Source organism: Triticum aestivum, chromosome 4B (genome assembly GCF_018294505.1).
Source record: "Triticum aestivum cultivar Chinese Spring chromosome 4B, IWGSC CS RefSeq v2.1, whole genome shotgun sequence".
In the NCBI taxonomy this organism is placed as follows: Eukaryota; Viridiplantae; Streptophyta; class Magnoliopsida; order Poales; family Poaceae; genus Triticum; species Triticum aestivum.
Genome location: NC_057804.1, coordinates 671,610,879 through 671,623,841, shown reverse-complemented (window position 1 = coordinate 671,623,841; position 12,963 = coordinate 671,610,879).

Below are 12,963 nucleotides of genomic sequence, written 5' to 3'. Positions count from 1 at the left end.
ACCCTGTCATATGCTTTGGACAAATCAAGCTTATACGCACAAAAACTCCTTGTTGGCTCCTTTTCCTGTTTAATATGATGGATGCATTCAAAGGCCACAAGAGCATTGTCTGTGATCATCCTCCCAGGAATAAATGCACTCTGCTCTAGAGAAATAATGTCATCCAATAGTGGCCTCAAACGATTAACAAGGCATTTGGAAATAACCTTGTAAATGACATTGCATAGACTAATGGGCCTGTAATCAGTCAGACTAGTAGGATTAGAATTTTTAGGAATCAGAACAATGGAAGTAGAATTTACCCCGTCTGGCATAATTCCAGTCCTGAAAAATTCCTTGACAGAACAAATCACGCTGTCCTTTAGAGTGCCCCAGTTCCGCTGAAAAAATCTAGCCGGAAAACCATCCGGACCTGGAGCCTTCAAAGGACCAATCTGAAATAATGCATCTGCAATTTCCTTGTCGCTGAAGGCTGCACACAGCCTCTCATTATCCTCCTCAGACACCCTAGCTTCCAAAAGATCGAGGACGGGGGTAGCATCAAGTGACGGGTCTGCCGAAAAAATTCCTTGGAAATACTCATTTGCCATGGTAGCCATCTCACCGAAATCGGAATGGACAATACCGATGCTGTCGGTCAGTGCACGGATTTTATTCTTTCGAGCTCTCCAAACAGCCTTACTCTGGAAATATTTCGTATTCCTATCACCCTCTTTCAACCATGTTATTCTTGATCTTTGCATCCACATCATTTCCTCCTGATATAATAGTTCATTCATTTTGTCAGTAATTGTACGTATGTCCTGTCTATCCGCATTCATATTCATAAGTTCCTCTAGCTGCGACCGGGATTTAGCTAACTCTCTGGAAACATTGCCAAATTTTTTATTACTCCATGCTCCCAGAGTAGCCATTGTCTTGGTCAAGGCCGATTGAAGTTGCTCTAAACTAGCAACCGACCCCACAGAAGCCCATGCTTCTTTTATCACATCCGGCAAAGCACCATCTCTTTCCCAAAAAACTTCATAACGACGTGTTTTTGGACCCACATGAGCAGTTTCAGGCTCCCCCTTCACCACTAAAGCAACATGATCAGAACATGGCGAAGCAACATGATGTACAGAATATAAAGGAAAAAGATTCCTCCAAGAATTAGTAGCTGTAGCTCTATCCAAACGTACTCTCACATTACTCGCAGCTGCACGCCTGTTATCGTATGTGAAGGGCAATCCACTGAATCCCAAGTCAACTAGCTCACAGATTTCCAAAGTATCACGAAAGGCTACCATTTGTGCTTCTGGTCTAGGCGTTGCTGAAAGATGTTCAAAGTCCCAAAGCGCCTCGTTAAAGTCGCCCACCACAAGCCATGGAAGTTCACTGACATTCTTTAAATTTTGTAGCTTTTCCCACATCAAATGTCGGTTCTCCACCCGCGGCTCACCATAGACCAGGGTAATCCTCCACTGCTGCGCATCATTAGTTACTCGCACCAAGGCGTCTATATATCTATCCTCCTTATCGATAATCTCCACAATGCATGATTCATGCCAGAAAAATGCAAGACCTCCACTCATACCACTGCTATCAACACCTTCAAAACCCTTCAGACCAAGCCGACCGCGAACTCTTCTCATCTTTGAAGCTTTTTGCCTTGTTTCACAGAGAAAGACAAACATGGGGGAATGCGACTTTGCAATAGTCGCTAACTCACGAACTGTCCGGGGATTCCCCCCACCCCGGCAGTTCCAACTAATCAGATTCATTTGTCCTGGCGGCGTTCCTCGAAGGAACCCGCCGATGTTGACGAATTGTTTGAAGCGTTTCCAGACTGGGCTGTTTTAGGCCGCTTCAGGTCCTGTTTATCCAAAGAACTAGGAGGGACAGCAGCACCCGTAGTTGGTAACATGACCTGCTTCCCTGGAGTCACCATCCCTGGTGGATGATCCACACCAGATCTCTTCCTGTTCAAGTCTGTGTCCACATCAGATGCATCGCTGCTTTTGCTCTTATCTTCAATCTCCATGGCGCTAAAATCATCTTGTGTTTCTGAAGCCATAGCTGTACGCCTATCACCATCACCCCGTGATCCACCACGATTACCAGCTCCACCCCCCCATGAAGCACGCAGCTCCTTAAAAATCAAAGCAGACTCCGGATGAACACCATCACCATGTTCGGTGTGTAAGTGACCTATCATGCCGCAAAAGGCACACCAATCAGGCAAACGTTCGTATTTAATCTTGAATATCTGGCGCTTCTTCTCCTTGACAATAGACACATGATTTTTCAATTTCTTCGTCACATCCAAGATGACCCTCACACGGTAGTAATTGCCTGAAAAATCTCTACCTTGGTTATCCATGGAGTAGAACTCTCCTACTTTACCCGCAAGGGGTTTCACCAGCGGCTCAAACCCATCAGGTAAGTCATGAATTTGGACCCAAATTTTGAAGCTATGCAGATCGATCGATGATGGTTTTGAGAAACCATCGTAAGGAGCCATGAGCACTGGATTGCCCCGGAAAGACCAAGGACCTCCTTCCATGACCTTAACCCAATCCCCAAGACAAGAGAACTGCATAGTATACATGTTATCGCCAAGGGATCTGAACTTGACATCCTGCGCAAGGTCCCAGGCGTTTCGCATATTCTTGTAGAACCAAAAATCCCCGTATTCTTTCATGGTATGAACACGGCCAATCGCCAGCCAACGGACAGTCGCCGCCGCCGCCGGGCACTCATCTTCGAAGACCACATCATCCAAGTCTGTGTCCTCAATCCCTAGTTGTTGCATCAGATGTTCCAGATCGGCATCGTCATCTCCCGACGCAGAAACCTTGGTCGCCATCGAACCCTAGAAGAGAACTCTCGAGGACCAAGCAAAATTGTTCACCTTCCCAACAAAGCGCTCCTACCAAGGTCTGGGGACGCAACTAGCGCAGCTCAAGACAGCCCGATCAAAGAAACGGACTCTGAGAAGGGAACGGACAGTAACACAGGAACTCAACTCCAGGTCGCCTCGGAGAGAGGAGAAAACCCTAGCGAGAGGGGAAGGTCATGTTCTCGTGTTCCCGGCCGTTGAGGTAGCCCCTAGTTGGCACATAACCACCACACAGTAAGTTTATCTTGTGATTTAACCCTGCATGACACCCTCATTCAACTTTGGAGCAAATATTTCTTTCTTTTAATAAAACCTGAGACATCCCTCGATTTTTTTGAAATTAAAAAAGAACAAAAAAACAATTCTAGACCTAGAGTACCAAACCAAAAATAAAACAAGAAAACTTGCGACATATACACAGAAACAGAAAAAAAAATTCAAGGATATTGGCTTGGATCCAGTGAGATTGTAAATTGTTTATACCTTCCTAGATTAGTAAATACTCAAACACATGCTTTGTCACACACATTCTCAACCACAGGATTAAGAACTCTAGAAGCTTCAGATGGGCCCTACGTGTCATAAGGCCCATTTCCATAAAGTTAAGCCCACGTCGATCTTTATAGTGAGTCCGACTTTCATTATTATATTAAAAAAAAGAAAACTCCATCTTTATCCTTTCACCTAAACTGCTTCGGTAGATTTTCCATCTCTAGCTAGCGCCGCTCATCCGTGTGCAATCTTCGCCCATCATTGGCGCTGGTTTGCATCCCTGCTGTCTCCCAACTTACCAACCAGGGCACAGGATCACCAAGGCCACTGTCATAGATCAGCTTCGTCGCACGGACATCAGAGCTCTCGTTCGCACCGCAAGAGCTAATACAAGGCTCCTGTGGTGGCAAAAATTGAGGACCGTTTGGTTAGAGCAAATGTGAACTCGTAGCTTCGTTAAGAATGAAGACTATTTGAATGCAAATTGCTCTTTAAAAACTATTTTGTTCAATAATTCTCATGTAAATAACTATTTTACAAAGATAAACCAACTATTTTTAAAATAAAAACATTGCAAAACCAAATTAAATCATTACTGTCTCATGATTACTCTTACACGCTCGTGAGTTGGAGATGGCCAAGCATCACATCCAACACTCCAACGTGTACCCGCTGCTACTCCGAGCGATGCCGATGCAGTTCGAAGCTTTTGACCCTCGTTGGCGTTTCATCGAACACGGTGCTAGCGGACATGAGGTCACCACCACCTACGCATGCATCGAGACAGTTGAGGAAGCATAAGTTAAATTATTCTACTCATGATCTGGAGTTAGCAGCTGTGGTGCCTGCATTGAAGATCTGGAGACACTATTTGATTAGTCACAAGAGTGATATCTACACCGATAATAAGAGCTTGAAGTATATATTCACTCAGACAGATATGAATTTAAGACAACGTCGCTGGCTAGAGTTAATCAAGGATTATGAACCGGAGGTACATTATCATCCAGGTAAGGCGAATGTTGTAGCTGATGCTCTCAGTAGGAAGAAATATGACAACAATCGTAAGTTGAGACCAGAGGCAGAAGAGTTGTATGCAGAGTTACAACATCTGAACCTTGGTATTGTTGCTAGTGCTATGGAGATAAAAGTGATTCCTACGTTGGAGCAAGAAACACGTAAGGGTCAGCTAGAAGATGAAAAGCTAAAGGAGATAGCTGAGAATGTGGTGATTGGTAAAGCACCTGGCTTCAGAATAATTGAGAATGGAACCTTATGGTTTGGAAAAAGGACATGTGTGCCTGAGGTGAAAGCCATTCATGATACAATTTTGCGTGAAGCGCATGAGTCAGCCTATTCTATTCATCCTGGAAGTACTAAGATGTATCTAAATCTTAAGGAGAAGTACTGGTGGTATGAATTGAAAGAGATGTGGCTGAGTATGTAGCTATATGTGACACTTGTCAGAGGGTAAAGACCGAGCATCAGAGACCCGCTAGTTTGTTGCAACCAATGAAGATTCCTGAGTGGAAATGGGAAGAAGTCGGAATGGACTTTATAGTGGGATTACCACATACTCAACAAGGTTATGATTCTATATGGGTAATAGTGGATCGTCTCACTAAAGTCGTCGCTCACTTTTTGCCTATCAAGACTACTTATAGTGGGGCAAGATTGGCAGAGCTATACATGGAAAGAATAGTATGTCAGCATGGAGTTCCTAAGAAGATTGTGTCTAATAGAGGTACGCAGTTCACGTCTATCTTTTGGCAGAAAGTGCATAAATCTTTGGGAACGAAGTTGAATTTCAGTACAACATATCATCCTCAAACTGATGGACAGATAGAAAGGCTCAATCAGATTCTTGAAGATATGTTGAGAGCTTGTGCATTGCGGTATGGTACTAGTTGGGATAAAAGTTTACCGTATGTGGAGTTCTCTTACAACAACAGTCACTAGAATAGTCTAAAGATGGCGCCGTTCGAAGCATTGTATGGGCGTAAGTGTAGAACACCGTTGTTCTGGAATCAAACGGGTGAAAGTTAAGTCTTTGGACCAGATGTGCTCAGGAATGCCGAGGAACAAGTCAGGTTGATTAGAGAGAACTTGAGAGTATGTCTATCTGAAAGTATCTCCTATGAGAAGTCACTGGTAGAAAAAGGGCCATTTGTCCCTGTTCTAGAGGGCCATTTGTCCCGGTTCTGGAACCGGGACTAAAGGGTCGGGACTAATACCCAAAACCTTTAGTCCCAGTTGGCTTACGAAATGGGACCAAAGGCCCTCCATGTGGCGCTGCCTAGGGCGGGGGAGGGAGGACCTTTAGTACCGGTTGGTGTTACCAACCAGGACTAAAGGCTCCACCTTTAGTCCCGGTTGGTAACACCAACTAGGACCAAAAGGCGGCCACACGTCAGCAGCTCGCAGTTGTTGGGGTTTTTGTTTTTTTGGAAGGTTTTTTTTTTGGGTTTTGGAGGGTTAATTTAGGGGTTTCATATTGTGTTAGCGAGCTAATAGAGAAAAGTGACCTCTCTTTTTCCGTGCTTGGTCGACTCTAGCTACTACACATATAGAGAGAACTTGACGCTAGCTAGTAATTAAGCAAATAAAGGAAACCATTAATTACACAAGATCGTCATAAACATATATAGAGAGAAGTGACATCTCTTTCTTCGTGCTTGGTCGAACAACAAGTTTTCATATATCTATCTGACGCTGCTACATATGTACAATATATAACATCCCTTACACCAATTTCAATTTCACATGGTGTCGCGGAATTGTCACGTCTGATGTCCTAGTGTAAGGACTTAGTCATGGAGCCATCACAACTAGGAAGCTTAAAGGGATTAAACGGGACAAAGGACACGAGGTTTATACTGGTTCGGCCCCTTACGGTGAAGGTAAAAGCCTACAATCCAGTTTTGGGTGGGATTGCTTATGAATCGATAACCAGGGAGCGAATCCGCTTGACCTAGTTCTCGATCTGATGTTACTTGCCCTGAACCGCCGCCGGGTTGTCCCTTTATATATAGAGGTCGACGCCCAGCGGCTCACAGAGTCCCGACCGGCTCATAAACAGTGTCCGGCTCAGTCTCTTAACTATTCTTGCTTTACGATATGAGTCACATACATATGGCAGTTTATCACTACGGGCCTTAAGTCGCCTCTGGGCTTTGGGCCCTTTCTTGAACCGCCATCTCCATCCTGGGTCTTGGGCTTCAAGAATACTTGCAAGTATAACCCGGCCCCTCTTGGGCGGGTTATACCAATAGTTATATCCCCAACATTAGGCCCCAGATTGATTTGAACTGGTTCATGTCAATCTTCGACACTTAAGAAAAATCTTCTGCCCTGAAACTTTCGTAACCCGCCATGACGTCATCCTCTGGATCTGGGGTAACCCGCCATGATGTCACCTGCCATAAATGCATGTTTTGTTCAATGTATCCAGCGGATCTTTATCTTGATGACCATCCCAAAAATCGAGGCGTCCTTGTAGTTGGATAACTTATATTTTTGGCCTCCTCGTTTTTCGCGCTCTTTTGGTGGTCTTTCCTTATAAATAGACCCGACCAGGTCTTTCTTCATTCTCCCCCTTCGTCTTCTTCTTCCTCTCGCACCCCCACTGTCGCTCGAGCTCCGCCGCCGCCGCAGCGCACCTTGTCTCCGTCAACCTTGGCCGCTGCATCAACCTGAATCCAACCAGAGAACGGCAGCGCCCCTCCGCAACAGATCCAGCGCTGTAAGTTTCCCCTTTCTGCATCTTAGATCTATGCTAGGGCTGGCAAGTTCTTCTGTACAGTTCATAGTTCATCCCCGTTCTTCGTGTTTCCTCTATTGTGGCTTCTTTTGATCCAATAATAGCAGAAATCTCATGCGGTAGCTATTCCGCATCCATTTTATACACTATCAGATACTCTTCTCTTTGCAAGGGATCCTCATTAGGACGCATGAACTCCTCTGTACCATGTTTTTAGGTCTAGAAATTTTTCTTTTTTGAACAGCCATTTGATCGAAAATAATAGCTGCAGTTTGTGAAACCTATTTATGCAACACTTAGGAAAAAAATCTGAACTTGTTAAATCCATCTAGCCATGGTGACTATTGTCACCGGTTTTTTACACAGACAAAGCTCACTCGATAACTTTGGCCACTCATGGCGGTTTAATTAATTCTATGGCGGCTTAAATAACTTTGACATGATTATCCTTATACCATTAGGCCCCTTCTTAAGCCGCCATCTTGAATCTGTATTGTAATGCTTCTGTCCGGCTTAAATTTGAACCGGGAATTTTTACTCTTTAGGCTTTGTCACAATGGCACCAAAAGCTCCCACTTCCTGCAACTGGGTCAAATCGATCGTCACAGAAAGCACATTTGATGATTTTGTGAAGACCGGCTATTTGCCAAAGAAAGAAGTCATGTCCTATCATGCCCCAGACCCGGAAGAAAAATTTCCCTAGCCCAAAGAGGGGGAGGTTATTGTTTTCACAGATCACATGAACCGAGGTTTCTCTCCACCCAACTCAAAATTCTTCAGAGATGTGTTGCACTTCTTTGATCTTCGCCCACAAGACATCGGACCCAATTCCGTGTCTAACATCTGCAACTTCCAAGTATTCAGTGAAGTATATCTTGGAGAAGAACCCAATATGTTGCTCTTTAGAGTTATTTTATTTAAACGCCAGAATGAATGCGCCAATGGCCAGAGCTTGGAACTTGGTGGTGTTTCAATCCAGCGTCGAAGGGACGTGATCTTTCCTTATGCCAATCCACCGAGTCATCCCAAAGACTGGAATCAGACCTGGTTTTACTGCCAAGTCACCTCTCCGGCTGGTGAAAATCCTCTGCCCGGCTTTCGTGCTCTCCGTCTGGACTCCACACATCCGCTCCCTAACAAGATAACAGCCGCCGAACGTAAAACGCTCGCCCCCACCCTGGCTAAGATCAAGGCTCTTCTGGGGAATAGGCTGAACATCATTTATTTAGTCCGGGTTTGGCTTGCCTGGCGGGTTATTCCATTGGAGATGCCGCCCCGGTTTGATGTGCACTTATACTGGCAAAAAGGATAACCCTCTGCGGCACAGTGCTGATGACTTGCCTGACCATGTCATCAATGATATGACAAGTCACTTTTGAACGAGAGTTTAGCAGACTGCGGTGAGGTGGGCTTAGCTCCCTTCTGCGAAGCTAATCCGGCTCCAATGGTAAGCTGCCCAACTGAAGATATTACTTTGATTTTTCGATGTTTTACCCATACTCATATCTCTACTTAACTTATCACAGGCGGGTGATAATTTCTGGAAGGCCAAATATGATCACGAGGCCGCAAAGAATGCCAGAAAGCTGAAGAAGGCCGCCAGGAAAGAGGCCGCCAAGAAGAAGGGCAAGAAAGCCACCGCCTCCGACTTACTTCAGCTTGAAGATTCTTCTGAGTCGGAGGTAGCCCTTGACTCTCTTGGCTCCTTTTTTAATTATCTTATTGACACTGATTATCAGCAGGAGGACACAGGGGCAAGCCGTAACAAGGCTGATGAGGTAACTATCCTTTCCTCCGACTCCGAGCCTTCGCCAAGATGGAAAATTCGTGGAGTGACCCAGAAAGTAAGGTTTTCCCATCCTTTAGCTTATCACGATCCTCAATTTCTTTTGAAGCGGCAGATTTATGAGAGCCGGAGGCAGACCCAGACCAGCAAGGATGCAGAGCTTTACTCTGGCTTACCAAACACGCCAAGGAAGCGACGGAACGAGGTCACCTCTGTTTTAAATATTTCTTACCCTTTGGCGGGTCTTACTCGTCAACCACTCAACTCTTTTGACTCGGATTATCAGGAAACTTCCCCTTCCTCTAGCGACTCAATGTAGTCCAATCTGCCGGCTTTCAAGACTGCACTAGGGTAACAATAATTTCCTTATCTTATATTTACTTTAACCCCTTGCATCTGTATTAACCTTTGTTCTGACGCAGTGGACAGGCCAAACCCAGCAAACGGGTTAGGAAGAGCAAGCTGGCTGAAGACACCGTCGTGACTGAGCCAGTTCTTGAAACAGCTGCACCGGACTCATCAACTCATGATCCGCCGTCTGAGCCAGCTCAGAACATACCAACTCCCACAGCTGACCTGCCTACTGAACGAGCCATTGATGGCTCAGAAAATCCATAAGCCACTAGCCCGGTCCGAACAGATGACCAACAAAACATCGATGTTGAGATTACTCGAACTGGCTTTGTTGAGCTGGGAAGGCCAACTGTACTGGCCAAGTGTTCCGCCAAAGAAGAACTTCTGAGCAACCGCCGGGTCAAGCTTGATGTTGCAAATTATGCTCATATGAGTATTGGAGATATCTTTTCTGGCTACATGAGCCAAGTGCACAGTAGTTGTGACGTTGAAATCGACATGGTGAAACAGATGCACCATAAATTTGAGGTATGACTTCTTGCTTTTCATGAATATGTTGTAGACTTTAGAAAATATTAAACTCTGGGTTAATCCATAGTCCCCAAGGGCCGGTTTAATCAAAATGAACGAGCCGGTCCTTCACATGCTTGTTTTAAACATATTAACTTCAGCATTTGAACTGCAATATGCATTAGCCCCGAAGTGCCAAGTAGTCTTGCTTGCAAAGTGTTTGGGGCTTCATTTTGTGAGTCGCCAATCTTCATGAACCGCCACTATAAATAGACTTCCGCAGTAGACATTAGCCCCCAAGTGCCAAGTATTCTTGCTTGCAAAGTGCTTGGGACTTTCAAATATAAGATGCTAATGATCATGATTTTGATCCGGTTCTTGTGCAGGTTACCACCAGTCAATTGCAAACAGAAATTGCTGACTTGAAGAAACGCCTGCAAGCTCAAGAAACAGAGACCCAAAAAGCCAACTCCAAGTTTGAATTCAGTGTATCTGAACAAGAGAAGCTGAAGGCCGACTTTGAAGCAGAGAGAAAAACTTGGACTGATGAAAAGAATGCTCTAACCCAACGGGCTGTTGACTCAGAAGCGGCTCTTGAAAAGATAACCAGTGAACTGTCCGGCTTAAACTGCCGTGTGACTCAGATGGTTACTGCAATCTTTGGTAAGTTGCCCTGCAAGCTAGAGAAACTATACTTTTCAATGATCATAAGAATTTTGTCTCTTAACGCACCTGACATTGCTATGCAGGCCCCAGGAGCTCAAATTTGAACTAGGACTCTCTGATCAAGTTGAAGGCGGTTTATACCCTGGTGGAGCAACTCTACACCGGGTCTCAGCGCGCCTTAGCCAGCATGGCTCTGTCCAATGAAGTTCCTACCCTGTTGGCGGATGTGTTAAGAAAGCTTTCTGTGCTACCCCAACGGATTACAGAACTAAAGAGGGCGTTTGCAAGATCTGGTGCTGTGGCTGCGTTGAGCCGGGCCAAGGCTTGGCTTCTGGAACTAGACCCGGCTGACATTGCCATTGGATATCCGAGCCTCAAAGAAGACGGTTCGCCCTTTGAACAAGAAGACTTTGCTGCCTGTGTGAAGGTAATTCATCCTGTGGCCACTGTAATTGCTGAAGAGGCAGATCTCTCCAAATACCAGGCGGGTTATGATGCAAAGAACCGGAGAATCCCAACACCACAGTATACCTTGACCAGCTTGATTCCACCAACTCGTAAGCATACCTTCGCTCCTGAGATTGACCCGGCCGGGCTAATTGACGACGAAGCTGAATTTAAAGCTTTGAGTGGCATTGACTGGTCGTCATCAACCTTCCAGGCTCAGGAGCAGGACGAAGAAATGGCAATGGTTGATCCAGAAGCTTCGGGCAATCAAGATAACTAAATCGTCGGGCGGCTCATATTTGAAACCTTGCTGGAAACACAGTGCTTGATCATTCTGACTCGGGGAGTCATGTAATAGGAGTAGAGATGACTTTGCTGCATCGTGCCTTCGTGCATGTTTTAATGCCTTAACTTTGCTATAAATCGCCATCATATTTGTACTCTCGTTTTGCTTTTTGATTTGCTTTATGCATAAGAAATCCTGTAATTAACTCTGCATAGAAGTAGATCACAAAGACCCTTGACGGCTTACCACATGGCGGGTTATAATTATCCCACGTAATTATAAATGTAAAATATGAGTTATAAACAATTCTGATCAGAACGTGTAATATAACTGATAACATCATACCTGAGATATCAAGCTTCTTACTGCCGGCTTAATTGATCTGGTCAATAAGGGCGATGACTCAGTTTATGAACCATGACTTTCTCTTGGAATTTGTCATAAGCTGGGCTACTGATTGCTTCAAAGTTAAGCCGGCTCAAAAATCTTATATGTCTTGAGTCATGGACAAAAAAGATCATAAGACAAATCCAAAATAGTTTTTCAAAAAGACTTAAGCAAAAATGTAGGAAAACAAACTTAAGGCTTCCGATTCGAATACAATAAGTAAACCGTCCCAAAGGGGTTAAGCTAGGGTTTGAATACGACCATGTAGCCCCCAGTGGCTTTGGCATTGCACCGATCAAGAGGGTACCGACAACTATGTTCTCTTTGGTTCGAATACGACCTATGTTTGAACAGGAAGCCCCCAAATGACCTTAAGAATATTTAGAGACTCTGATTCGAATATGATCTGGGTCGGACTCAAGAGAGGTTTAAGCTATGATTCGAATACGATCAAGAAGCCCCCAAGTGAGTTTTGGCATTGCGTTGATCAAGTGGGTACCAATAGCTATGTTCTCTTTGGTTCGAATACGACCTATGTTTGAACAGGAAGCCCCCAAGTGACCTTGAGAATATTTAACGACTCTGATTTGAATACGATCTGGGTCGGACCAACGACGGGTTAAGCTAGATTCGAATACGATCAGCCCCCAATGTTCTTTGTGCAATTATGAAAAATGAAGACATATGATCCGTGGGGATGAAAAGGACAGAGGTCCTACTTTATTACTGATAATATATACATCACCAAGATATGTACATCATGTGAGCCGGTGGCTCAAGTGTAGTAAGGCCGAAGATGAGCTATGTTCCACGGCCGACTGGTCTCCTCGATGAGATAGTATGACCCATTGTTCAAATTCTTGCTGACCACAAAGGGCCCTTCCCAAGGTGGGGATAACTTGTGTGCATCAGTCTGATCCTGGATGAGCTGGAGCACCAAGTCGCCTTCTTGAAAGGTTCTTGATTTAACCCGACGGTTGTGATAACGCCGCAGGTCCTGTTGGTAAATCACCGAGCGAGCTGCTGCTAAGTCACGCTTTTCATCCAACAAGTCAAGTGCCTCTCGTCGTGCTTGCTCATTGTTAGCTTCCACATAAGCCGCCACTCGGGGCGAGTCATGGCGGATGTCACAAGGAAGAACTGCCTCTGCTCCATAAACCATAAAGAAAGGGGTATAACCCATAGTAGTGTTGATGCTCCACAATACTGATGGTAACTCTTCCACCCAACAACCCGGAGTTCGTTGCAAAGGAACTAAAATCCGGGGTTTGATACCCTTTAAAATATCTTGATTGGCTCTTTCTGCTTGACCATTGGATTGGGGGTGAGCTACTGATGAGACATCAAGACGGATATGCTCACGTTGACAGAACTCCTCCATAGCCCCCTTGGAC